General features: G+C 38.7%; 1 protein-coding gene and 1 pseudogene across 5 annotated transcripts in view; both read left to right on the top strand.

The window, feature by feature from the left end:
• Positions 1–27,703, top strand: part of Gapvd1 (GTPase activating protein and VPS9 domains 1) — a 674,762-nt gene that overhangs the window by 92,806 nt on the left and 554,253 nt on the right. The window lies entirely within an intron of this gene.
• LOC136858855 (uncharacterized) overlaps positions 1–27,703 on the top strand; it is a 34,920-nt pseudogene that overhangs the window by 544 nt on the left and 6,673 nt on the right.

Raw genomic sequence — 27,703 nt, 5'->3', positions numbered from 1 at the left:
GATAATGGGTTCGAATCCCACTGTCGGCAGCCCTGAAGATGGTTTTCCGTGGTTTCCCATTTTCACACCAGGCAAATGCTGGGGCTGTACCTTAATTAAGGCCACGGCTGCTTCCTTCCAACTCCTAGGCCTTTCCTATCCCGTTGTCGCCATAAGACCTATCTGTGTCGGTGCGACACAAAGCCACTAGCAAACTATATTGGTGATGCATGTTTTGTCCTCTTATGGGACATCTTCAGTCACATAAAATCATTGGAAATATGGCAAGGACACCTTAAAATCAGTGAATAAAAAGTCTATGAATCTTGTGACACAGCGTACTAGCGTCTTGACAGTCTTGAATCTAAAATTAACAAACATGTATATGATGTGAACCATGAAGTCCAGTTATTGCACAGGTTAAAATGTCGTTACATGCGTGGAATTGCAACAAATATTGAGACCTATACAGAATCCATTTTTAAGGAATGTTTACTGTATGATGTGGAATGTTGTGATAGAATATTTTATTCATATTCCCTTTACCTACCTAGCCTGTATGGTGTGTAAGATTATTGTGGAATGTTTTGTTTGTATTCCCTTTGTCTACTTAAGTAACTACTAGATAGTAAATTATTGTTCTGTGATATCGGTAACATTCCAGAAAGGTTGTGATGCAGACCTTCGGAACAGGGTGTGTTGGCCCCTGTCGATTCTAGAAGCATGTCATTGCTAATTCTGGAAGATGGAAAGTTTGCGATTAATGTCTGCCTACGTTCTGGAATATTGTGAAAACCTCGCAACTTGATAAAGAGTTTTGATTGGTGGATCTGGGTGGCGATAGGGAGGCTCCTGTGCTCTGACTGGTCACTTGGTAATCACACTACCGAGCTCGATAGCTGCAGTCGCTTAAGTGCGGCCAGGATCCAGTAATCGGGAGATAGTGGGTTTGAGCCCCACTGTCGGCAGCCCTGAAGATGGTTTTCCGTGGTTTCCCATTTTCACACCAGGCAAATACTGGGGCTGTACCTTAATTAAGGCCACGGCCGCTTCCTTCCACTTCCTAGGCCTCTCCTATCCCATCTTCGTCGCCATAAGACCTATGCAGCTTTGCCTTTTTAAGAGAGCGAGGCAAGATTTTGTGGTCTTTCGTTCTCTCGTCAGTCCAGCGTTTAGATGCACGTTGGTGAATCCTCCCTCCCGGGATGGGCTACCTTGGGGTAAGCACTGTTGATCTCAGTTCCACCTTAAATTATATTTAATGTTTGCTTGCATTTCCACATAGGAGTTTGCCCTACTTGCCCAGACTTGCCACTCAATTACTTCAGATGCCTTAGCTTTTCAGCTGGGCCTGTCTGTTTGCTTTCAAGGCATTTCCCTTTCCTTTGTTTTGCTGAACATGTAATTTGTAGATTAATTTAATTTCCCTCGGAGTTTGCCTCTATTATCTCCTTGTCACTTGATGCACGCTAGTTTTTTCCGCTGCGCCGCATCAGAAGTGTTTTTGGTATGGGAAGAAGTTCAACTGGCCTCTCCGCCAAGTTTAAATATTTCTGATTTCCCCCTATTCGCACTATGTGGCTCAGATGTCTTAGAAAGCACCTTAACGTTCATTTAATGTAGTAAGTGTATCCTGTGTTTCTTCTTACCCTCAATATTGTATTGTAGAAGTTGCATTATGTCAAGATATCTCTAGTTAACCTCTTGACCTAGTAGCAAAGCACTTGGCAAGGTACATCTAATTTGTATTTTGGAAATGGTGTAACTGGATTGTTTGGATAGATGAATTTTGTTTGAAACTTACCTTGTAATGTTTGTTTCAGAAAACAATATCTTGAATCAAGAGATCACCGTTGATTCTTCTGGGAACCCGCAACTTTCGTATCTCTATAACCCTGGTAGGTTTGCCCAGACCCGCTCCACATTCCTTTACTATAGTCATTACGTTGCCCAGCCTACATGTATTTTGTGTGTATTGCCTCAGTTCATCTGATGTTTATTGGACGTTAAGGTTTTAAAGTGCCGTGCATTTTGTTTCATTTTTCTCTTTTCTTTACTGTGTATCGTGTAACCACTGAAAACCGGTTACAAATATAATACAACATGAGTGGCTATGTGAATTAAATTAATCCTAATACGCCACATCACAAGATTCATAGACTTTCTAGTCACTAATTTTAATGTGTCCTTACCATATTTCCAATGATTTTATGTGTGACTGAAGATGTCCCATAAGAGCACGAAACATGTATCACCAATATAGTTTAATGTAGTCTTATTAATGAAGACGATTACAGTATTGTAAAGGTGGAACAGTTGTTGTTAAGATTTTCACAATGCACCATCCTGAGGGGATTTCTTTCTTGCACCATATTGGGCGACCTATCAATTGCTCCGGCTATTTTCCCCTCAACCATCCATCACTTCTACAGATCATTAAATGGATGAGTGCATATAATAAAAATGATGCTAAGTGTCGGTAGCTATGCTCGCTTCTAATATTCTATGTATAAACAGTTACCGCATCATAGAATTTAAGCGATCTCGTAACCTTCATTTTTCCTATCACATTTATTGATATGATAGTCCTTAAATTGCCACGCGACACCTCTCAGGGATAATTAAATTGCATATGCGAACCGTACTATTTTTTACGTGAGATCAACTGAGACACCACATTTCCTTTTTAATAAATTACCATCGATACCATTCGTCCTCCAGAATCAATATCAAGTTTTCCAAGTCCAATCATTCGAAGAAAAGAAAAAAAAAAAAATATTTTTTAAAATGAACTAATTCAAAATTATTTATATCCTAGTGATATTAGCCTATCTCCTAAAATAATAACATCTAAATTAGAAAATCTATAATTTATTTCATGATTCCAGAATCATAAAAGAAAATCTGATAATATTTATCAACATCAGTTATCATCCTCCTGTCTAAAAAAATAAATTAAATTTAATCTATCTTCGATCTGATTCAACTATTCCTCTTGCATTAATCATGCGCATCACAAAAATAAAGGATAAATTCTCTTAATTACATAAATCGAAAGCTCATATTCTATTTATTGAAAATGTAGTATAACATTTTTGGGTTAAAAATAAAGCTAAGTCCCTAAGCCTAAGTAATCTTCATAATAAATATGCATAATCTGAGTCCATCAGTTCTTGTTTCTTTCTTTTTTAAAAAAATGCTTATTTTCATCATTATCAAATTGATATTCTGTCATCAGCACGCGTTTCTTCCGCTGTTATAACGTCAGCAATCGCAAGTAAGTTCCAAATATATATCAGCTCAAAATGGCTATTTCAAATATTTCATTAAATCAGAAATATTGGTCACCTTGACCATGTCATTTGGTTAAAATATTCAAATAACATCTTAAAATTAAATGTAGGTATCGTGTAAAGAATAATTATAATCGTAGTTCTAATAGAAATTATACCTAACATGATTTATGATTTTACTAATATCCAATCAGATATCAAAAATTCCGTAGGAATGCATTTGGTAACCTATTTTATTTAATTGTGGTAGAGATTTAAATTATGAAATTGTTCTATGAATTAAATACATTCTCGACAACAAAACTTCAGATAATATTCAATACAACGCTGATATATTCTCTATGAAGACAACAAGTTTCCCTTCTTTTATTTCTTATTTGGATATTTAATCTGAAGACAGTTTACGGTAACCCGTATACGAAATCTACGATGTATTTCATTGTATTCGTGTACCACTAACCCAATATATCTCACATTACCATATTAATATCTTGCCGCATAAGTCAAACATCACCATTGGCCAATAATACGCCGTATTTGCCGCCAAAATTATCCATAAGCATATCTATCTCTCCATTTATCAATATTAATTACCATAATATATCATTATTCATTCCCACAAACATATCTCATCGAATAATTATTCGTAAATCCACATCAACATGCCACTCAAATCATAACTTCCCTACGTAAATATTTATCATTTCCAACACGGCGGCAAATCATCTTAACATCTCATTAATGTACTTCAACGGTACACTTTTGGGTTAGATTTCATATATAATACACATAAACACGTTATCCTGAAAATGAAACACATATATAAACCAAACAAGTTAATATTTACTCACATGTCATCGCGTCGTAACAGCAACCAGATATTAGTTACTCAGAAATCAACTATCTTCTTTAAAAATATGAAATTAAGGATACGTCTCTTTGTATATGTTGTTTCACTTCCGTAATGGTTGAAAATCACACTCTAAATCTCTCCTTGTTCAATTATAAACATTCCTATATTATGACATTGATTGTAAACTCTGGAAGAAATACCTACTCCCATAATAATAAATCAACAAGGACAATCTCATTGCAAAGATGGCAACGACTGAGATTTTATCACGAAGAACTACGTAAAAACAACATACCAATGTTCACTACAAATATATGAATACTACATCTACTGCACATTAATTTCAAGATAATAAAGTAATTCTTTGGAACTTAGCTTGCGATCACTGACGTTAGATGACTGGGTTTGGCTTCGATGTTGTCATCTTAGGACTGCGTAGATAGTCTCCAACATCCGTTACGTCACCATCATGTTGTGGTTTTGGGACCTGGGATAGTAGAAACAGCTGGGCGGTCTACGTCGGAAAGTCGGCTCCACCTCCGATTTAGCCTCTCATGTTGTAGCCGTCAGTCATGTGAAAGAAACATTTCCAAAATGGCAATTAATTTCACGTCCATACTCTTGAGAATGAGAATCTAGTTTATATCTCTGATTCAGGTTATTAAGACAGTAATTCAATATTAACTCCTTGCGACAGTTTAACAGGTAAAAATGATCAAGTTAGCTTTCTAAAAATTTCTTTTGTCCAGCTAATCAACCTATAATGCGTTAAACTCGACTTGATTCATTTGTAAAGGCCTTCGGTCTATACTCCGACTACTGTCCGGATATTTTTCAACTTGCTCTGATTTTCCGTCACGATATTTATTCAGATATAGGTGTGATTCAAATATTTCTTCGCTGTGCAGGTTCTTCAGCCCGTAATAACAGCAATATCTCCCTTCTTCTTTACTGAGGATTATTTTTTTCTCATGGATAAATTTACGTAGTTTTGCATAACCGTTTTTTTTATCGTTCACCTACTTCTTCTTTTTTAACAATTTTAAAAACCTTCTATTATTTTATCACAGCCGCATGGATCCTTTATAACTTTCCGTCTCACTCCGTGATCTAGGCATACTTAATTCGCCAAATAGTCATCTTTGCTGTCACGTGCATGGCCTCCTTGATTTTATACGTTCGTATTATATATATATTCTGAAATCACGGCCTATTTCACTTAATATATGCGTTCTTTTCAGATGTATGGCCCAATTACGTAATCTTCGCAATCTCATTACCGTGCATGGCAAACTTTTAAGGTCGTATGACAACCTTTATTCCGATATCAGGACGATGAAAACGGTACAACAAGTTGATACTTTTTGGCAAATCGGGCTCAAATATGAAATTTATCATGCAAAATTGAAATGAGAAATTCGAAATGTGAACTCATGTGAAAAATACAAATTGTTTTGAGATATACAATTTGAAAACAACTTATTCCCATACACCAGAAACAAAAGTGATTTTTAGTGAGAAAAAATAACTGAGAAATAATTTGAGGAAGTTACGACAAGGGGGGTATGAGAGTTGTTGTTGTTGTTGTTATTATTATTATTATTATTATTATTATTATTATTATTATTATTATTATTATTATTATTATTGAGTTATTTTTTACATAACGTGGCTCAAGCTTGCCAAACCATGTTCTACATACTAAATTGTACTACTACAGAGTCTTAATAGTTTTAATTCTATATCCATTTAGGTCAATTAAACTAACTTAAACTGTAGCTAAAAAGATAATTTTAAGCAAAAGAAACATTCTTGATGGACTCTGTAACATTACCACAAGTTAACCCTGGAAGTGGAGACATTCGCTTAGTCTGTTATATCATCATTCATCTTTTGCTGACACATTCATATTGGTATGAAATTGAATACTAAATTAAAAGTCTTTCATAATTCATTCCTCACTAATTCTAAACGACTCATTCAGGCACATGGCAGGAGAAAGTCAGTGTTCTTCCTAACTCCCCCTGTAGTCCCGGTTGCTATAAAATATTTCAGTGACACTTAGGGATGGCCTAGTTAAAAACCAAATTTTACTACTGAAGCCCTTAACCTTGATTTCTGCAAGAATTGCGTTATTTGGACATAAACTTGTACAGTGTTTGCGATGTAACTGAAGGAAAATTCTTAGTTCTTCAGTACTTTCCTTTTGAAACACTTTCCCTTTGCCAAGGAAACATTCTTGTTGTGTTAAGTATGTAGTAAAGTTCTGTCGAATTGTAAAATTTTTCTGTGAATTACGGGTTACGTTGGTAATACTGGTCCCATTTGATCCTTTGGCATATCCTCTTTAGTGTCGTCTGCACTTACTTGAGCTGTATAATTCCGTAAATAGTTGTGCAGCTCATAAGCTGCCTTTTTTAACATTGACAATATCTATTTCAATGTCAAAATGGTGCTGGAAAAACTGAAAAATATGGGGCAAGTATACCAAAAGTGCATTCTACCATTTGGTGTGCTCTTGACAGTCTATAGTTGAACAGAACACTTTGTTTTCGTAATTGTCAGTAACGTTTCATTGCGGATAAGGTCACATCAAATTTCAGATAAAGGGAACGCCATATCTCCTACAACATACATACATACATTATCATTATAGACTGTTATGCCTTTCAGCATTCAGTCTGCAAGCCTCTGTGAATTTAATAAACGTCTCCACAATCATCGATTTGCAACTAGTGTTGTGGCCTCATTTAGTTCTATACCTCTTATCTTTAAATCGTTAGAAACCGAGTCTAACCATCGTCGTCTTGGTCTACCTCTACTTCTTTTACCCTCCATAGCAGAGTTCATTATTCTCCTAGGTAACCTATCCTCCTCCATTCGCCTCGCATGACCCCACCACCGAAGCTGGTTTATGCGTACAGCTTCATCCATCGAGTTCATTCCTAAATTAGCCTTTATCTCATCATCCCGAGTACCCTCCTGCCATTGTTCCCACCTGTTTGTCCCAGCAATCATTCTTGCTACTTTCATGTCTGTTACTTCTAACTTATGAATAAGGTATCCTGAGTCCACCCAGCTTTCGCTCCCATAAAGCAAAGTAGGTCTGAAAACAGACCGATGTAAAGATAGTTTCGTCTGGGAGCTGACTTCCTTCTTACAGAATACTGTTGATCGGAGCTGCGAGCTCGCTGCATTAGCTTTACTACACCTTGATTCAATCTCACTTACTATATTACCATCCTGGGAGAACATACAACCTAAATACTTGGAATTATCCACCTGTTCTAGCTTTGTATCACCGATCTGACATTCAGTTCTGTTGAATTTCTTACCTACTGACATCAATTTAGTCTTCGAGAGGCTAATTTTCATACCATACTCATTGCACCTATTTTCTAGTTCCAAGATATTAGACTGTAGGCTTTCGGCACAATCTGCCATTAAGACCAAATCGTCAGCATAGGCCAGACTGCTTACTACATTTCCACCTAACTGAATCCCTCCCTGCCATTTTATACCTTTCAGCAGATGATCCATGTAAACTACGAACAGCAAAGGTGAAAGATTACAGCCTTGTCTAAACCCTGTAAGTACCCTGAACCAAGAACTCATTCTACCATCAATTCTCACTGCAACCCAATTGTCAACATAAATGCCTTTGATTGCTTTTAATAATCTACCTTTAATTCCATAGTCCCCCAGTACGGCGAACATCTTTTCCCTCGGTACCCTGTCATATGCTTTCTTTAGATCTACAAAACATAAACACAACTGCCTATTCCTCTCGTAGCATTTTTCAATTACCTGGCGCATACTGAAAATCTGATCCTGACAGCCTCTCTGTGGTCTGAAACCACACTGGTTTTCATGCAGCTTCCTCTCAACGACTGATCGCACCCTCCCTTCCAGGATGCCAGTGAATACTTTGCCTGGTATACTAATCAGTGAGATACCTCGATAGTTGTTGCAATCCTTCCTGTTCCCTTGCTTATAGATAGGTGCAATTACTGCTTTTGCCAAATCTGAAGGTACCTTACCAACACTCCATGCTAATTTTACTACTCTATGAAGCCATTCCATCCCTGCCTTCTCACTATACTTCACCATTTCAGGTCTAATTTCATCTGTTCCTGCTGCTTTATGACAATGGAGTTTATTTACCATCCTTTCCACTTCCTCAAGCATAATTTCACCAACATCATTTTCCTCCTCCCCATGAGCTTGGCTGTTCACAACACCACCAGGATGATTTCCTTTTACATTGAGAAGATGTTCAAAATATTCCCTCCACCTCTCCAGTGATTCTCTGTGATCTATTGAGTTCACCTGAATTACTCAAAACACTGTTCATTTCCTTTTTCCCTCCCTTCCTAAGATTCTTTATTACTGTCCAGAAAGGTTTCCCTGCTGCTTGACCTAGCCTTTCCAGGTTGTTACCAAAATCTTCCCAGGACGTCTTTTTGGATTCAACAACTATTTGTTTCGCTCTGTTTCTTTCATCCACGTACAACTCCCTGTCTCCCAATCTCCTACAAACATGAATGATATTGGACCCTGTATTGGAGGTAGTACTGCAGGTGAGGGAAGCTGTAAACTGTGTTTCATCTTTCTTTTTTTTTTTTTGCCACAATGCTTGTGTTGAAAACGCTTCAATCACCAGATCTTCCCTGTAACTCCACATCAGTAGTAATGAATGTATAGTTTGAGTGACGGTAGCCATTAGCGCAGTGGAGAAGGTAGATAGATAAAAAGATAGATGTCATTATTGACGTAGTTAAGGCCATTGGGCCTTCTCTTACATTAAAACAATTACTATACATTAGTCATAATTAACACTACAGTAATTAATATTAGATAAAACACAATTTAAACACAATCAAAATATAACTGAAATAAAATTCCACTAATAATAATAATAATAATAATAATAATAATAATAATAATAATAATAATAATAATAATAATAATATTTTTTTTTACGAGGGAAGTGTGGGAAATCTTTCATGAGACACTTGTGATGGTCCGCACTCCACAAGCACGTGAGATTCCTTCTCACTAAAACCCACACACCCTTTTCCCACAACGTAAATCTCCGCCCCGGAACCGCTCTCACATTACTTCAGGGCGGTGTCGTGCTAATTTCTCAGGTTTCTTCTTCCTTTATTTCTCCTTACTGCCATTCATGAGCATTCATATCTCTCTTTTTCTGATGCAGGATGCCTTCTACATATACTGCTATCTGATCCCAAGATTCTTGGTTTTGTAGCATCACCTGCACAATAGTTTCTGGCGTCAGCTCTCCTTGTTTAGTATGTAAACATCATCTCTGAGTTGACCAATGATAGCATACGAAAAACATGTGGAATACATCGTCTACATCATTGCAATAAATACACGCTGAGTCGCTCGCTCTACCTACTTTATGTAGAAATTTCCGGAAGTATCCATGACCCGTCAATAGTTGCGTAATGTAAAAGTTAACCTTGCCATGAGCTCGGGCAACCCAATCGGTTAGGTGTGGTATCAGCCGCTTAGTCCATTTTCCTCGAGGATCCTCCTCCATCTTTGCTGCCACCGCTCCATTCCTTGCCTATAAGCTAGCTCCTTAGCACGCTTCTTTCCGAGCTCTCCTTGAGTTCGCCAGACTTCCTGTCTCTCTACGGCAAGTAAATCAATCGGTGCTACCGCTGCTATCGTAAGGACCGCAGGTTCGGATACTGTGCGATATGCGCTTGTAATACCCAAAGCTGATCTCCGCTGTACCGCAGCTATCCTTCGCCGGTATTTTGCAAACTTCAGTGATTCAGCCCAGGCTTCGGCACCATATAGAAGTGTCGAGTGAACTATCGACATCGGAAGTCGTCGTTTGCTAGACTTCGGACCTTTAACATCGATCATTAACCTACTCAGCGCAATCGTTGTTTTCACTGCCTTATCTGTCACCCGGTTGATATGATCCCAAAAAGTAAGTTTGGTATCAAGTGTCACTCCGAGGTACTTTATACTTCTAGATGTTTCGATTTCTGTTTGTCCAATATACATTGGAATGACAGTCGTGATCTTTTTTCTTGTCAAGACAACAATCTCTGTTTTATGATCTGCCAGCTGTAATCTGTGATTCGCCATCCAATCTTTCACCCGTCGCATTACTTGATTTAGCTTAAATTGAGCCAACTCCAAATTTCAAGCAACTATCAAAACAGCTATATCATCAGCATAGCCAACTAGCATTGTGTCTTCTGGCATCTCTAACCTCAACAACCCATCATACACTATGTTCCACAGATTTGGGCCAAGGATGGACCCTTATGCTGCACCAGCTGTGAGCCGTTTCACTCTCTGCCCATCTTCTGTGTGATACACTAGGGTACGATCTTTCAAATAATTTCTCATTATGCGCATGAGATACTCTGGTAGTTTGAAAGTATTTTGGAGCGCTTCCAATATGTCATTCCAACTTATCGAGTTGAAAGCGTTCTTAACATCCAGACTCACAAGGAGTGTCACTTTCGAGAGTGATGATTACCCATTTGTGCCCTTTTAGCTGTATTCAACACTTCCCTTACTGCATCAATTGTCGAATGTCCTCCTCGAAAATTGTATTGACGATCAGAGGTCCCCAGCTAGTTGTACTGCTGAATGTATGCTTGGCTGCAAAAATTTCTCTAATCCTTTACGAGCAGTATCCAGCATACATAAAGGCCTTTAGCCCCCAGATTTCCCTTTGTTTATTAAAACTAGCCGGGCTGTTTTCCAGCGAACACTAAACACCCCCCGATAGCAGGCAGCTATTGTATATTTCCAGCAGTAGTTGTGGACAGAAATCTGCTATCAGCTTTAAAATCTCTGCTGGAATACTGTCTGGTCCTGGGGCCTTTTTATTTCTAAGGGACCTAATCGCTCTCGTCAATTCTTCTCGTGTAAAAAGTGGCACATCATCTATGAAATCATCATCAGCAGCAGCAGACCTCTCAGGATGATCTGGGAATAATGTATCTACAATATCCTTCATTGCCTTTGAGTCGATGATTGGATTCGAGAAACTTCCAAGTTTCTTCATAATGATCTTGTATCCTAAACCCCATGGATCGTCATCCACTTCTTTAGCCATTTTCCACCATTTGTTGATTTTACTCTTTTTGATAGCATTTCTCAATTCTTTCTTCGCCGACTTATATTCACTTGTGAGTTGCAGACGTTTTCTCTGGTCAGCAATATCTTTGGTCCACCAGTACGCTGAACGCTTCTTGTTTCGCAATGTATTACGAGTCGCGGACAGATCACATGCTCTCCATATAAGCTGCATGGTGAGCTCAACATGTTTCTCAGCTGCTTCTTTCCCTTTATAACAACATATTTGTTCTGTTATGCTATCCATTTCATTTCTTAATATAGCAAGAAATTTTTCTCTGTCCATACTGCCTATATTCCACCGTGTTGGTTTATACGATATATTATTAATCTGTGAAGTTTCAGGAAGAATACGAAAAGTAATGTACTGGTGATCACTTCCCGTGTGTTCTTCAATCACCTGCCAGTCATTGATATTCGACACGATATCCTCAGATACAAAAGTCACGTCCGGTATGGTTCCTCTACAGCCCGGTCGTCGAAAGGTTGGCACATTTCCAATATTAGTGACCATTGAACCCAACCTAGCGGCCATCTCCATAGTTCGGTGCCCTCTAGAGTCATACAGTGACATAACCCATTCTAGTGCTTGGGCATTGAAATCACCAACCACGATTAAACCATTGTCAAAACCTTGTAATACATCCTCTAGGCCATCCAGCTTAGCCTGAAATTCAAATACTGACTCATTTGGCGTAAAGTAACAGCTCACTAAAGTATATCTACCAGTGTGGATCCAAACAAAACCGTTTCCGTGTCCTTGGTTTGATACTGGACATCTACCCAAATCTGGTATCCAAATTGCAGCTGTCCCACAATTATCCACGAACCATCCTGGGTGGTCTCTGTCTTGATAAGGTTCACTAAGAAGAAATACATCTACTCCTATCTCAAAGGTCATCTGCGTCAAAAGGTCGTTGGCAGTTCTACTCCTGTGCATATTTGCCTGAATAACCTTCATCATTTACTACTAGTTTTAGCCTTTTCGAGAGCTTCACGAAACGCTGTACAGGCTCTTGAGCCAAGTACATGACTTCGATTAGCTTCATCGACGTTAATGTCTGTGCAAATTATGCATCTCGGATTTGCTTTGCAACTTACCGCCCTATGCCCGGCTTCTCCGTACTTAAAACAAAGTTTGCTTCTATCTGCACCTTTGCAGTTTTGTGCATGGTGCCCATACGAAAGACATCGAAAGCAGCGAGATACCACGATCCTTTTTTGGATTCTACAATCCAACCATCCTATTTTATTTTACCCATTTCTAAAAGTTTCTGGGCCTCCTTATCTTGTATCTCAATGATAGCAAGTTTTTGCCCTCTGATGTTCGGATTATTAATTGAGACTTTCAGCTCTCCTTCGAAATTCTAAAGATCCTGTCTTACAGCTTCCTCTACATCTAAAGCAGTAGTGATACTGTCCATGTCCCAAATTTCCAAGGTAGTGCGGGGAGTTGAAAGTCTTCACATCGCCATCCGTTCCAAGGATATCTCTTAGTGATTTATTAAAATTGTCCCTGTTCTTGTTTTGTGTGTCTTTATTAAAAGCGAGAAGAATCGCCCAAGTCTGAGTTTTACGAATAGATTGAATGCTCACACCGCTGTCTTCCGGTTTCATTTTACTCCGAATTCCCTTCAAAACATCTGCAAAAGTCTTGCCATTTGTTTGATAAGGACAGCATCAGAACGATCCCTTGGTTTTAAATAGGTCCGTTTATCTTGTCTTTTCCCACTATCAGTGGCCTCCATTCTGCCAGAATCTACCTCATCTGTTAAAGGTTGGATATCTTTATCCTCCTTCATTTCCTTCTTCTTGAAGAAAACTGAAAGAAACTGAAAGAACTGAAAACTGAAAGAAAACTGGAGGTGTGAATTTTTGTTTGTATGTCAAAAATTGACTAAAATGCTCCTCAATACACATATTGATAGTTTATTTTACAAAATAAAAACTAACATCCAAAAAACAGGACCCACACAATTGTGCGTATCAAAATTCAAAACCTCGTATCGTATACGATGATGTACCTTCAAAATTTACGTTCACGAACCAATGTACACACTTCATTGAATATATTCCGTTATTCAGTAAAGCTTCTAGATTAATATAAACGCAATAAATAAATACTTACTTTTGGCACTATTGCTTCCTGCCATCTCACCGATGAGCTGTGCTTTTTAAACTCTTCTTCCTTTGCCCTGGCGGTCAAGCGCATACTAAAAGCAATTGAAATACACGCCACGTGTCCCGCACAATCACTGCAGTCCGGTCTAGCGCCAAAAAAACATCAAATACGGTCAGGGATAACTAAAATACGAACCCGCACAATTGTGCGTACACGGTCTGAAAGGGTTATAGGAAATCTCTACCCAATTCTCCTTATCTTTCTCCTCCCCTTTCGTCACTGATGGTGTCGTAGGCAATTCATTTATGGTTGATTGTTCTTGTTTTAGATTTTCCTTAGCTCTCCAGGATGTCCTGCATGCTGCTCCAGCATCGAGAGCTTCCTCCAATTTTCGTAATCCATTCTGGATTTCCAACTTAAGGTTCTTAAGCGGAATAGCTAGAATGCTTTTCACCAATGCCCTAGCGATCTCAAGATTTCCTCCTCCTTTACGCTGTTCGTCCATTATAATTTCCTCACTCACCGGGTGAGTTGGCCGTGCGCGTAGAGGCGCGTGGCTGTGAGCTTGCATCCGGGAGATAGTACGTTCGAATCCCACTATCGGCAGCCCTGAAGAAGGTTTTCCGTGGTTTCCCATTTTCACACCAGGCAAATGCTGGGGCTGTACCTTAAGGCCACGGCCGCTTCCTTCCAACTCCTAGGCCTTTCCCATCCCATCGTCGCCATAAGACCTATCTGTGTCGGTGCGACGTAAAGCCCCTAGCAAAAAAAAAAAAAAAAAAACTGACACATTCAAGTACGTTTGCACTCCTATTCTGACACGAAAGAGAGAACTCTACCAAATCTCTCTGAACTTCTGCCTCCGTCATGATGTAACAAAGGAATCTAACTGGCCGTGACTGAGCTGCGGCGGCGAAGGATCCTGTCTTTGATGTCGTATATTCTTTGAAAGCAAGTTATAACCTATAATCCTGGATGATCAAACACTTATCTACAATTAATTTGTCTACAAGTCGACAAAATGATTTGATGAAGTTGTAAAACAATACTACAGGTACTAGAAGAATATTCTAGCTCAACTTCTGGTGATGCATATCATTAATTACTTACGAATACATCATAAGAAGCACACACAGATATTCACCCATCTTTCCATCACGCAACAATTAATAATAATAATAGCTAGTAATGATATTGTAGTAGTACTATCAATGAAGACCAGAAATGCACAGTTCACTTGTATCCTGCTGTACCTCTTAACACTCGTTTTAAATGACACTGTAGTTTGTATTCCTCTGACGTCATCCGGTAAACGATTCCATTCTTCTGCAGCAAACACCAAGAATGAGCTGTTATATGCGGCAGTTCGATGGTGAGGGATGACGAGCAGGTTGGATGTTTGAGCCCTAGTAAGTCTGTCATGATTCATGAACATTTGAGAAGTAATGGAAACGCAAAGAAAGGTAAGATGGGGAAGATGTAGTAAGAACTCAATGGAGGAGAGACAAAGTATGATGGTTACAATGAACATGGAGTTGTGACCACTCTAGTTTTAGGAAAGATGGTGATGTGTGGTCATATTTTCTTAAATTGCATATAAAGTGTGTCTCACACATGCATTTTGAGTGCGCTGTAGCCTTAGGGAAAATTACGCCCTCACATCACTGAAAACAACATGACAATAGTCAAAATGTGGCATTAGGTTCGTATCCCACTATCGGCAGCCCTGAAAATGGTTTTCCGTGGTTTCCCATTTTCACACCAGGCAAATGCTGGGGCTGTACCTTAATTAAGGCCACGGCCGCTTCCTTCCAACTCCTAGGCCTTTCCTATCCCATCGTCGCCATAAGACCTATCTGTGTCGGTGCGACGTAAAGCCCATAGCAAAAAAAAAAAAAAAAAAAATGTGGCATTACAAGAGCTTCAAATAATTTCTTTTTAACCTTTATTGGAAATATATGTTTATATTTATATAAAGGATGTAAAGCTGAGTAAACTGTTTGACAGACATGTAAGACAGATGCAAACCCCAGTCATGCGTTCGTCCTTGATAACACCGATATTCTACACTTGTGACACAAAAGGAATTGGAACATCCTGAAGGATGTTTAGTTATACTTGTCATTTGAGTTTGATGACCAAGAAGGATTACTTGCGACGATTCACAGATCTGGTACTACTAGATTACAGTAAAGCTTTCCACAGTGTAGACATTGACATTTTACTTGTAAAACTTAAGGCTCTACATTTTTCTCAGAGTACGATTGCCTGGATGCATTCTTATCTTCATGGACGTCAACGTGTGAAAAGTAATAATGGAATAGTTTCTTCGTGGTGCCACGTGAACAGAGGATTCCCCTTGTCCTCAGTCACTTTGAGTAAGGCTGTAGTTGTAATGTTTCCTTGTTGGAAACTGGACTGGAGAGGATTAAGGAGATTGTGCGTTCGAAGGTACTTCAGACATTTGTGTATGGACCACATATTCTAAGATTTTAGATAAAGCTGATAAAATACAGATTGGACAATTGTCTCCCTCGTTCGGAGGCGTTTATAACTTTTCGGAAGAGGTTGCACAATGGCGTTCTTCCAGACGGATATGTTGAGTATAGAAGAGAGAAATTGATTATATGAGATAAGGTTGGTAATATACAATCAAGAATTAGTTTCACCATGTCAGTCCCAATGTCATTCTCTCTGTCAGGGGTACGGTGAGTATCTTAATAGTTCATCTCTGTTTGTCATCAGGTCGTACTGCGGAGGATTTAGCAGTAAAGTACTCGTTAAGAGTCAAGAGAGGTAATGTAATTTCTTCTCTGTTCTTGTTCTTCATAAGTCCAAGGTTATTAATAGATTTGCACAATGACGTTGCTGTTCTACCATCAGGCATTAAACTGTAAGCGTGTCTTAGTTTAGCATTTCGTATTTGTTGTGTTGTCTTATTTTGTAACTTCCTATATGCGTCAACATTTTGTACGGTAGGATCATTTCTGTACTGTCCGTGGGCGCAGTCTCTTTGTTTCATTAGTTATCAAGCTCAATAGCTGCAGTCGCTTAAGTGTGGCCAGTATCCAGTAATCGGGAGATGGGTTCAAGCCCCACTGCCGGCAGCCCTGAAGATGGTTTTCTGTGGTTTCCCATTTTCACACCAGGCAAATGCTGGGGCTGCTTCCTTCCCGTTCCTATACCTTTCCTATCCCACCGTCACCATAAGACCTATCTCTGTCAGTGCAATGTAAAACAAATAGAAAAAAGAGTTTCATTAGTTACCTAATTTAGTCATTACCCACGGGGAGGGTTTTTTCGATGTTCTAGCTCGCCACTTTGGGGTATGCTTGTCAAATAGTTCCGTTACTTTGCTATTAAAGAAGTCAACTATGTCGTCTAGATTATTATAGTTGAAATTAAAAACTTAATCTTCGGTTCGTATTGAAAGGAGATTAACATACAATAGAGGAAAGCATAATTGATCCACCTTATTTCAATACAAAGTATGTTGCCATTGATGCTTTCATGGCCCATATTTATAGGCTTTTGGGCTTATGGCGTGTTAAGAAAATAAGGTGAAATTCTTTGTTTGGCAGAGAATTGTGCTCTGCATCCTCGGAAGAAATCTCGACTGTCCACGAGAAAGGCTTCTTAAACAATGACTCTTTGAATTTAGATATTATAATAGAAGTGGAAATGGTACGTTCATTCACCACCAGATGGCTTCCAGGACGTGGCACAATGCTAGCATTCGAAGCGGAAGCTGACCGAACCATCAAAATCAGTCTAAGCGGTTCACATAACGTGTGTACGTAACATATGACACTGACAGGTGTATGACATAGACACAAGCCTGGAATGAAACATCTGGCGATGACAAATGTACGAATTTGGAAAACACTGAGATGAAATAACAATAGTGAAGGGGCAGGGAAGGGAACTACCTACATAAATTCTTAATGACTGGCAACCAGGTATTACTTTAATTGATAGCCAGCGTCCCTGTTGAAATTGTTAGGATTTCTATGTATTTCCACAGCTTCCCATATAGAGTAATCCTGGACCTGTAGTGTCTAGTGTGGGTAAGAGTTCGAGCATCTTGGAACATGACATGACCCCACGAGAGAGCGTGCTCAGCTATTGTCGATTTGTCTGGTTGGTTGAAACGAATATTACGTTAATGTTCTTTCAAAATATTACGTTAATGTTCTTTCACATTATAATGTCCAATAACGGACCATTTATATTGGTATTATAAATTAACTCATTCGGAACAAATATTTCAGATTCCTTATGGGAATCAACACTTTTATCAATGTTCTTTGATACAGGTATCAATGGACTGGCATGTTTGCCCGATGTATATCTTACCGCAAGTACAGGGAATTATCGTCGCCATAAGACCTATCTGTGTCGGTGCGACGTAAAGCAAGTAGCAAAAAAAAAAAAAAAAAAAAAAAAAGTACAGGGAATTACGTATACCTCAGGATGTAAAAGTGGGGGACAATTTGTCCTTGGTTTTACTCAGACTGTGAGCAATTTTAGTGGCGGTGCCAAACACTGTTTTTATATTGTGTTTGTGGAGGACCTTGGCAATTCGATTTGTGGTGTTGTGAATGTAAGGCAAGTAGGCAGTTTGTGAGCTTTGCTTGGTCGTTTTTCTGGGATACAGGGCTCTGTGAATCTGCAAATCCCTGTAAGCATTACCCTTGAACGCGATTTTGAGGGTGTCCATCTCCCATCTCCACTTAGATATATGATGGCTCACAAATTTGTCTCGCCCTCTTGACAAGTGCCGTGAGAGTGCCTGGTTTTTGTGCTGGATGGTGGTGAGAATCTGCATGAAGATAGTGATTTGTGTGGGTAGGCTTACAATACACGGTATATTCTAAGGAACCGTCTTGTTTCTTTCTTACTAGAACATCCAAGAAAGGAAGGCATCCATCCAACTGCATCTCCATAGTGAATTTTATTGAAGGATGTTGCTGATTTAGGTGGTTTAGAAATAGATGAAGTTCTCAGGACCTTATGTCCAGACCACAAATGCATCATCAACATACCTCCGCCATATCATAGGTTTGATGGGCGCTGAAGCAGTAGCCTCCTCCTCAAAATGCTCCATAAAAAATAAAGGTGCTTTTATTTCATCCAGTTAATGTTATTTATTTTTAAGGGTCCATAATATGTATTATAATACTTGTATATCTTTGTTCATATGACCTGTTTTGGCTGATGATGGTGTCCAAAGACATTGAAACTGGTTCTAAATAAAAATGTTGTGATTGTATTAACAATATACTTTGTATTGAAAAAAGGTGGATCAGTTATGCTTTCCTCTATTGTATGTTAGATTATTATAGTTCATTGCATCATGCCAGGGTAATTTGCTTGCATCCTCCAAGAGTCTATCTTCATTTATATTTTTCAGTGGTCAATAGGTGATAAATTTCTAGGAGGTTGTACGAGATGTATATTGCATCATGTGCAGATATACCAGGTACAGAGGTTTGATCAACATTAAGAATTCTGTCTGAGTTGCTGGTAACTATAAGATGTAATAGTGTGTGCGAATGGGATGTATGGTGATTCGGAGAAAGAGGAAGATGTTCATATTATAGGCTTGAAACAATGTTTTGAGTTGTGTGGATTTGGAAGAAGTTGCATCAATTAAGTCCATATTAGTCTTCCATAATTATTGTGTGAGGGTAGTCTGGCAGTAGTTTAGTTAAGTCAGTTTCAAAATCTTCTAAGTGGCCTGTATTTGGATGTTTGTAAACTACTCCTACGAGGGCTTTAATCCTGTTCGTTATTTCTACAAACATGTATTCTGGTTTCCTATCATGTCTGCCTGGAGAATGTCCTAATAGCTTGGTTTGAGGCTTGTTAGGAAATAGCTACATACCCCTCCACCTCGTTTGTGAGTGTGGTCATTTCTCAGAAGCGAGTAGCCTTCAAGATGATACAAAGAGGACTCTCCCTTACGTGTTAACCGTGACTCGGACACTAGTAGGACATGGAAAACAACTGGGGTGATTATTTCTACAACCTCGTCCATTCGGTTGGCTTTGGCTGCTAATAGGCTTTGCCTGTTTATATGACAGACGTGTAGGGCTCTGGGATGTTGTGAGATAAAATTCTTAAGAATACTAGCGGTACTTTGGTCAAGGTTGGTGCTAGAGGGTGACTGGAGTGGGGACAGTGGAAGGACGGGAGAGGGTAGCTGATCCGAGGCGACATTAGGTAGCTGTTGAAATCGACGAGTGACGTCAAGGGAATTTTTTTTTCATTCGTAACTGTTGCCAACTTGGAAGAACAAGAGTTAACAAAATGTACAAATAAACATGAAGGGATAGGAGGAATTTAACGTTAATTGAAGTAGTAGGGTGCAGGAATAGAAACAGCTGTGCCTATAGTGACCTATTATTTTAAAGTGTGACTAAATTAAGGGCGTCTAAATTAATAAAATAAAAATAAAAAGTATTTAAAAATGAAAGTTGTTAAATGAATAATTAATCGTACACAAATAGGAAAGCAAATGCAGTTACTTAGATATGTAGCTAAATAGTTGCCAAAAGAAATTTTAACTAACAAGGGAATGGATTTTGGTGTAGAATTCTAATCTGGTTGAAATTTAGTACACAACATTCCTACAAAGTTGTACAATGACGTAGTGAAAACCGCTGGGGCCACTTTCAATTTTGAACGCCAATATTTAACGCTGAAAACTTGCCGGACAACGGCATTAGCAAGGAGGTTGGGAGAGTATAAGCTGACCTTTAATACTAGCAGCACACAATGGCTCGTGGCAACTGTGCCACGGCCAGCCCTGCCGCGTTGCATTTCCCACCTTCCACCTTCACCTCGTCCCTTCTGTCTTATCAGTTCGGTAGGGCTATGCAAAACAAATGTGACATTTTTGGATGAACAGATCACTAAGATCACTAATCGTTCCGTCATCAAGCCCGTGTAAGTGTGACAATTTTATTTTGTCTTTTTTTAAATTTTACTGGCATAGAGAACAGTTAATTTTAATTTTAAAATCTTTAATTTTCAGTCAAATTATTTACAAGTGTCAGAAATTGATGACGATGTTCAATTGGAACACCTTCCAAATTTTAATCCTTAGAATGTGGTAGTTTGACTACAAAGCTGCTTTGCTGAAAGTCATCGTTGTGAAAGCCAAATAACACCTGGTGAATGAGAATTGGGTTTTGAACTGTACCGTAAGTAAAAACTTTGTTTGCATTACTTCATGACAAAAGTAGACGTGCCCTAAGATTGAATTATGATCCTTGCAGAGCTACCAACCATTACAGATTATCCGTAATTATTACGAATTTCACCTCACGATTACAGCATTACGGTCAAATGGGAAAATATTACGAAAAAGCTACAATACCATGAACAAACCATTTTCTACGGGGAAAAAAGGAAAGGAGGAAAAATTAATCCTTTCGAGCATTACGGCTCAACCCTCCTCATTTCAAAGCTTGGGAGTCGGCAACGATACTTCGATCGCCACTGCCCTTTGCTACCCGTGAGCGTTGTGAAATTAATTGTCATTGAAGAAACTTCACTCTGCTCTTCTCTACTTATAAAACCTTAAGTAATGTTGTATTTGCAGTATTAAGTGTACTTTACAATACCACAGACAGAGTTTTCACTGTTGCTACGAAAAATCAGAGGGAATTCAAGCCTACATTAAGCACATTGCACTGGAATCGCTTATTGTTCAGAAGACGAAAATGCCATCAGAGAGGACTGGATGATTCAAGAAAATCCGCTCTGAAAAGCAGCTATTGGGTGCGGAACAAGCTAGGAAGAATGTTTTGTGACAGAACTGGTAATGTGCATATTTTATGGTGCAATATGAAATACTTTCTTGATGGATGCAGTATTTTTGTATCCATCACTTGGCATAGGCCAGAGCAAAGTGTAGCTTCCACCGAAGTCCCAGTCTCATCCATAGCTATGACAATATGGAAGCTGCTGGGTGCTGAGCACAACCAGTGTGTCTGAGTGTTACGAAAGGTGTTGCTCATAGGATCAATCGTGATGCAGTGGCACCTTCTGGTCCAGCGAGGAAAGCCATGGCAAACTACCTCACTCCTCATCTTGCCTAGTATGCCTCATTTTGGTGCTGCCATTGGCTTTTGGGGTTTTTCTATAACTACATAGCCTTTCATTGTGCTATTTGAGGATCCAACCAGCCTCTGGGCTGATGATCTAACAGACAGACATGAAATACTTTGAATAGATTTTTGTCAGAAGGGGGAAAGGTTGTGTCATCGAGAAGGTAGGAAGATACTTTGGATTTGACTCGAAAATTTTCTGAGGGGCGGCGGGGTATATTACTGAAAACCCACTTCAAAGGTTGGCACCTCTGTCCTTGTTTACAGGCCTTATTGCAGAAAAAGTTGATGCACAGATCGCCATTGAACATGAGGAGATGTTAGTCTTGCCTGTCAATAACAGTGTTATTAAAAATGATGAATTTGCAATATCTGACACTGACATTGAAAAAGATGGTACCACAACACCTGCAATAAGTATCACATACAAAAAGAAAGCGGTTGATTTTTGGCTGAATGAAGGAGGGAAAGAAAGGTTGTTTAAAGTCGTTCAGCACCAATTTAAAAAGCTACAGCACCAATCAGACCTTTCTAGATGTAAGCTTTGAGTAGATTCTGGCGGCACAAAAGCAGAAGAACTGAAATTTATTACCAAAGAAACAGTTGAAGAATTTAAAAAGGTGAGGCTGAACAACAACAAAAACAAAAACATCCATGACGTACAAATTAGAAAATAGTCCCTGAAGAATGCTTGGCGTGTTCATGACGATACGTTCCGCGCCTCAACTTTCTGGGTATGAAAGTTTAAAAGTAACTTCAATATTGGTTGCCGGAAAGTTACGAAATTTGTAACCAGAGTTAGACAGCTGATCAGCTTGACCTTGCATCAAACGCAACAATTTTTGTACGAGAGGTATCCAAATTAATACACACTCTCGAAAGTGCGTTTTTAACACAGACCAAAGTGGTTTTAACAAAGAGTTCCATGCTGGACATATTCTACATTTAGAGGGAGAGAAAAACATTTTCGCAGAAGCGCTATCGTTGAACTCATTAACACACAGCTATACAGCCTGTAATTTCTGCCGATGATGAACTGTTACCTAAACTGTTAGTTATGTTAAAGGAAAAGAATGGTGAATTTGGCCCTACTGTTAAAAAAAAAAAGTTTGTTTACTGCAGAAAATTTGTTTTGCCTTCACCGTCCAGGAAGTTTACTAAAAGGTTACTTCAAAAGTTGTTACAAGATGTTTATTTTCAAAATGTACCAGACGACAGTGGTTTACTCTTCGATTCATGGACAGCACAAAGTGAAGCAAATATGTTAGCGTCAGATCCCGCCAACAGAACGGAACTATTTTTGTTCAAACTATTCCCCAGGTAACTACTGGAATGTTTCAACCTTTAGATGTGCTTGGTTTCCGAATATGGAAACAATTTGTTCGTTATTTTTATTACCTGATTATATTATGCAATCTTGATATTAACGTTCATTTGCGCAACAGTAGGCCTATATTAAAAACCCAATCATTGACCCACAACCAACTATCTTCTCCACAGTTTCGTAACATATGGATATATAGTTGGTACAAGTCTGGTTATGTTGAAACACAACCTGCTTGCTTTGTGAACTCCGTTCAGTTTTGTTTCAAGGATGGTGCCATGCGAAATACTTACGATGTGTGTACAAAAGAAAGTGTCGCAAGGTGCGCTTGGTGCAAGCAGTTTCTTTGCATTGATCACTTTTTTGTAAACATTCACTATTGCAAGGATTACAGAGAGTAAAAGAGAAAAACAAAGAAAGGTCAGTTGATTCATTTACAAGGCCAAGCGCAAAACATCAAATTACGTTGCATGTTATATTCTAATCGAAAGGGTAGAAGACTCAGAGGAAGTTTTAAGGTGGGAAATGCAACGCACACGGCAGGTTGCTGCTTGGTCGCCACGAGCCATCACCTGCTGCTAGGATTCAAGGTCAGCTTTACCTCTCCCCACCTCCTTGCTAAGGCCGTCACCTGGCTGGTTGGTTGGTGTTCAAAATTGAAAGTGGCTCTGCAGTTTTCACTACGTAATTGTACAATTTTGTAGGAATATTGTGTACTAAATTTCAACCAGATTAGAATTTTACACCATAATCCATTCCCTTGTAAGCTAAACAAAAATAAATGATAAAGAACTAAATTATTCTAAGATAAAATTTAACGATCTTGAGAGAAATAAATATGGACTGATCTAGGAATATAAACACTCAGTTGGCTGCACTCAGTTCAGTGAATTGTTACATTTAGCTGCTGTCACTGTCCTTAGGAATGTCACTCAGCTGGTTAATTCTAATTTTACTGCTATCTGGTTTTTTAATATTATCTCCACTCTAGGTCCAACAATTTCTCCAATTAAAGTGGAGAATAGCAGCCTTAAGAATTGACAATCTGGTGGAGTATAGATGTTGATTCCCATGGGGAACCTAAAATATTTGTCCCGAATGAGTTAATTGATAATATCAATATAAATGATGAGCCCAACTTAGCACACTGGGGTGAAACGCTGGCAATCAGGAACGAGTTAGCTGGAAAATTTATAATGTCCAATAACACACCCTTTATATTGGTATTATAAATTTACTTGTTCGAGACAAATATTTCAGATTCCCTACAGGAATTAACATCTATATCATCTGATAGCCAGGCAGGCATCAATTTTTGGTAATGAGACAAAGTCTCTCATAGTGCATTAGCACTGCTGGTGGCTCCAAGTGGCCCACGCAGTGGCCTCCTCAGTATGCACTAGCCAATGTGTCTTGGTGGGTGTGCTATTTAGCAACTGATGATCCCAACTTAGCACACTGGGGCAAAACGCTGACAACCAGAAATGAGTTAGCTGGAAAATTTATAATGTCCAATAACGGACCATTTATATTGGTATTATAATCCGGTGGAGGTAAGATCCTTGCGAATACTTATTGGTGTACCCTTCATATTTGCGAAACACTTGCTGACTTGTTCGATAATATGTGAAATTGACAATGATTGGCCGAGGTTTCCCTGGAGATTTAGGTCCGACTCGGTGACTCCTATCAATGTCTTGCAAGTTCACATTCACACCTATCTCCTTAAAAACATTTACCGCAAGTTCATCCATATTTTCACTTACATATACCTGTACCCCAAAAATTCTAACATTAGCTCTTCTACTGTATTGTTCCAGTGAGTCACATCTTGTGGCAAAGTCTTCCCTCATCTTGCAGATTTCTATATCCCTGCTCTTGAGTTTTGCATTCAATTCTGCCAAAATTTCATAATTGAACTGGAGAGATTTTTCTAGTTCCTTTATGACAAGTTCTGTCACACACTCCAATATGGCGGCTACTATCTTTTCAAGGAACTTGCCAGAGCTGACGGTTTCGTTTAGTATCCTGGTGACTGCCTTTTCAACAAGGATGGCACTGCTGCGGTTAGCACTACTGCTTGGGTCACTGGTGTTCCATTTGCTGCGGCCCATATTGCCTGATAAATCACTACTTAATATTGGTGAACTGATTATTACAATGACTGATACTCGCTGGTTTGACTCAACACTGTATCACACACTCTTGCACCACTTATTATATAGCTCCCTTCTGAATAACACCTTCTAATTAACTTAAACTGAGGAGCCAGTCTTATGCACGTCCGTCACCCATAGGAGTACTGAAACTTTCTGAGAAGGTATGTATATAATTCAAATAAGAGGATCCCGTTTTCCCAGATTTTTCTTATCACAACATGTTTCCCATCAATGTGGCCATTGCAATGTGGGATATGCCATCTTCGTTTGAAACCAGCTGCGTTTGATTCCCTCTGTTCGAGCCAACAAAATTAATGGTTGCGTTACTTTCCATACAGATTGAGGTATTTTCAGAATGATGTTGACGGTTCATTCCCCCCCTTCTGTAGCTGTATGCAGTAGTTCTGTATTTCCTGTCGTCATATACCTAAAACATAAAAGAATAAATTTAAATAGTAGGGAATTATTGTTTTGCAGCTGTATTTGTTCATGTATTTACTTAAAAATAAATTTTGTTACATATCAAAATGCTCTTTTGACACCATTGTTGCAGGTGGGAGGAGATGTGGGAGAAATTGAGACATTCACCGAGAGATGGTCTCCGAAGACAGCAGAAATGCTAGAAAAGTGGAGCACTGGCTAAATCTGTTAAACAGTGGAAATTTCAAAAACAGATGGAATTCTTATAACCATATATGGCCAGTAAACCACAAGAAGGGAACCGAAGCTAATACATTGACGATAATGAAACCTCATCGCAAAATTGTGACATTGATAGTCCAACTGGTGTAGTCGAAGGGCATGAGAAGTCACTGAAAGCAGCAGGGAATCAGAAGTGCTCGGGACGAAGCTCAATCACAAGCGCTTCCTGAAATTTCACCTCCGACTCAAGGTCCGACATCTGCTAAAAAACTATTGCTAGTGTACTGAAACGATACATGGAACAACATGAAGAACGAAGAAAATTGAGATCAGAAAGAAAAAGTATGTTGGTACAAATGACTGCTCTAAGTGGTCCTCTCTAGCACCTCTTCATGTTGCTAGACTGAGTGGCTCAGATGGTTGAGGTACTGGTCTTCTTACCCCAACTTGGCATGTTCAATCCTGGCTCAGTCCGGTGGTATTTGAAGGTGCTCAAATACGTCAGCCTCGTGTTGGTAGATTTACTGACATATAAAAGAACTCCTGCGGGACTCCAGCACCTCTGTGTCTAGAAAACTGTGCAAATAATATTATTACCTCTTCGTGTCTATGTACTGAAACCTTGAACTTACCGTTCCATCGTTGGTTGTCTGCCACAGCTGCTGCAATAGAGTAATATTCAACTCTTAGATCTAGGGGTCGTAGCGGGTTTATTTCTGTCACTACATTGACCAAACGATGGGGTTCAGAAGTGAGCCTAACTACTTTAAATGAGGAGCAAAAATGTGCTTACTAAAATTTTATTCAGTAATGTCAATGAAAATTATATTTATAAAAATCATCGATAAAATCATTTTATTATTTATCATGTTTTGACGCAGACACAATACCTTGCGTGAATGTTGTTTTCTTAATACAGTTGAAGATGGTTTCAAAGAATGGAAAAATCATGAAATTCGTGGATAGCAAAAACTGGAAAAACAAAATTAAAACCTGATAATTGGGCACTATTAATCCAAACGATAACAGAATTAATCCACATGATCTGTGGAAAATCCAATCAAGTAGAATTCCAGATTTACATTTAATTAAGGTTTTCTACCAGTCTGATACCCTATCGGATATTGGAACATCTGCCGAATGGACCCTTAATTGAACCAAATTGACTATCAGTTGCTTTGGATAGGTTGTGAAATATTACTAGAAAGCATGGTGTTCACTACAAGTAAACAGCAATGGTCACAATTAAAAATAAAATACCACCATGTATTGTCATCTCATGACACCCTTAAGTTATAGGATAATCCTGATGCTGAAACATGCATCACCCAAACAGCTGTTCAGAAGGAACCAACAGCAACGTTCTGAAGGAACAAAACTGTGAAATGCATGAAAACATTTATTCATTATGCATTTAGAAGAAATGCCAAACACTGAAGTTAAAGAAAAGTGATAAGTCACTCGAAAATATTCTTATAGAACCAACCAGTTATGTTAAGTTTAATAAATTACAATTCCACACTTTAAACAAAATGAAAGGAAATCTTTCCATTTTCAATAACTACGACTACCATTACAAATCTGTCTACCTACGCTTGTCGCATCAAACCAAACTACAAGTAATTGGTAGACCAATATCTCACCTAATATAAAGTGAAAGAACGAAAAATGAAATAAAAATGCATTAACAGCTGACGAATCGTAACCGCATTCATAACATAAATCCAACATAAATCAACTAAGTGTCAACACATGGCACTATCAATAGATATCGGACATCCGAACAATAAATTTAAAAGTCAAGAAAGAAATTAAAAAACCCTTTCAAGTTCATCGAACCTGAACCTGTGTGGCTAAACAGTAATAATCAATCTCCATTGCCTAGGTTTTCATGTCGGACAACCATCACATTCATGCCATTTACTAATGCAACTCTATCATGGGAACACCTTCTGGCTAATAAGAGTTATGCCGAAACATGGCCTTAATAATATCTGCTAACATCCTTCACATCCGTATTCATTACTGCAAACACTACCATAGTTCAAATCCATTCGCAATATGACTAACTTATGAGTTG

This window comes from Anabrus simplex, chromosome 1, assembly GCF_040414725.1.
Source record: "Anabrus simplex isolate iqAnaSimp1 chromosome 1, ASM4041472v1, whole genome shotgun sequence".
Lineage (NCBI taxonomy): Eukaryota > Metazoa > Arthropoda > Insecta > Orthoptera > Tettigoniidae > Anabrus > Anabrus simplex.
The sequence above is the reverse complement of the archived record's forward strand: the minus strand, read 5'-3'. Positions and strand labels throughout refer to the sequence as shown.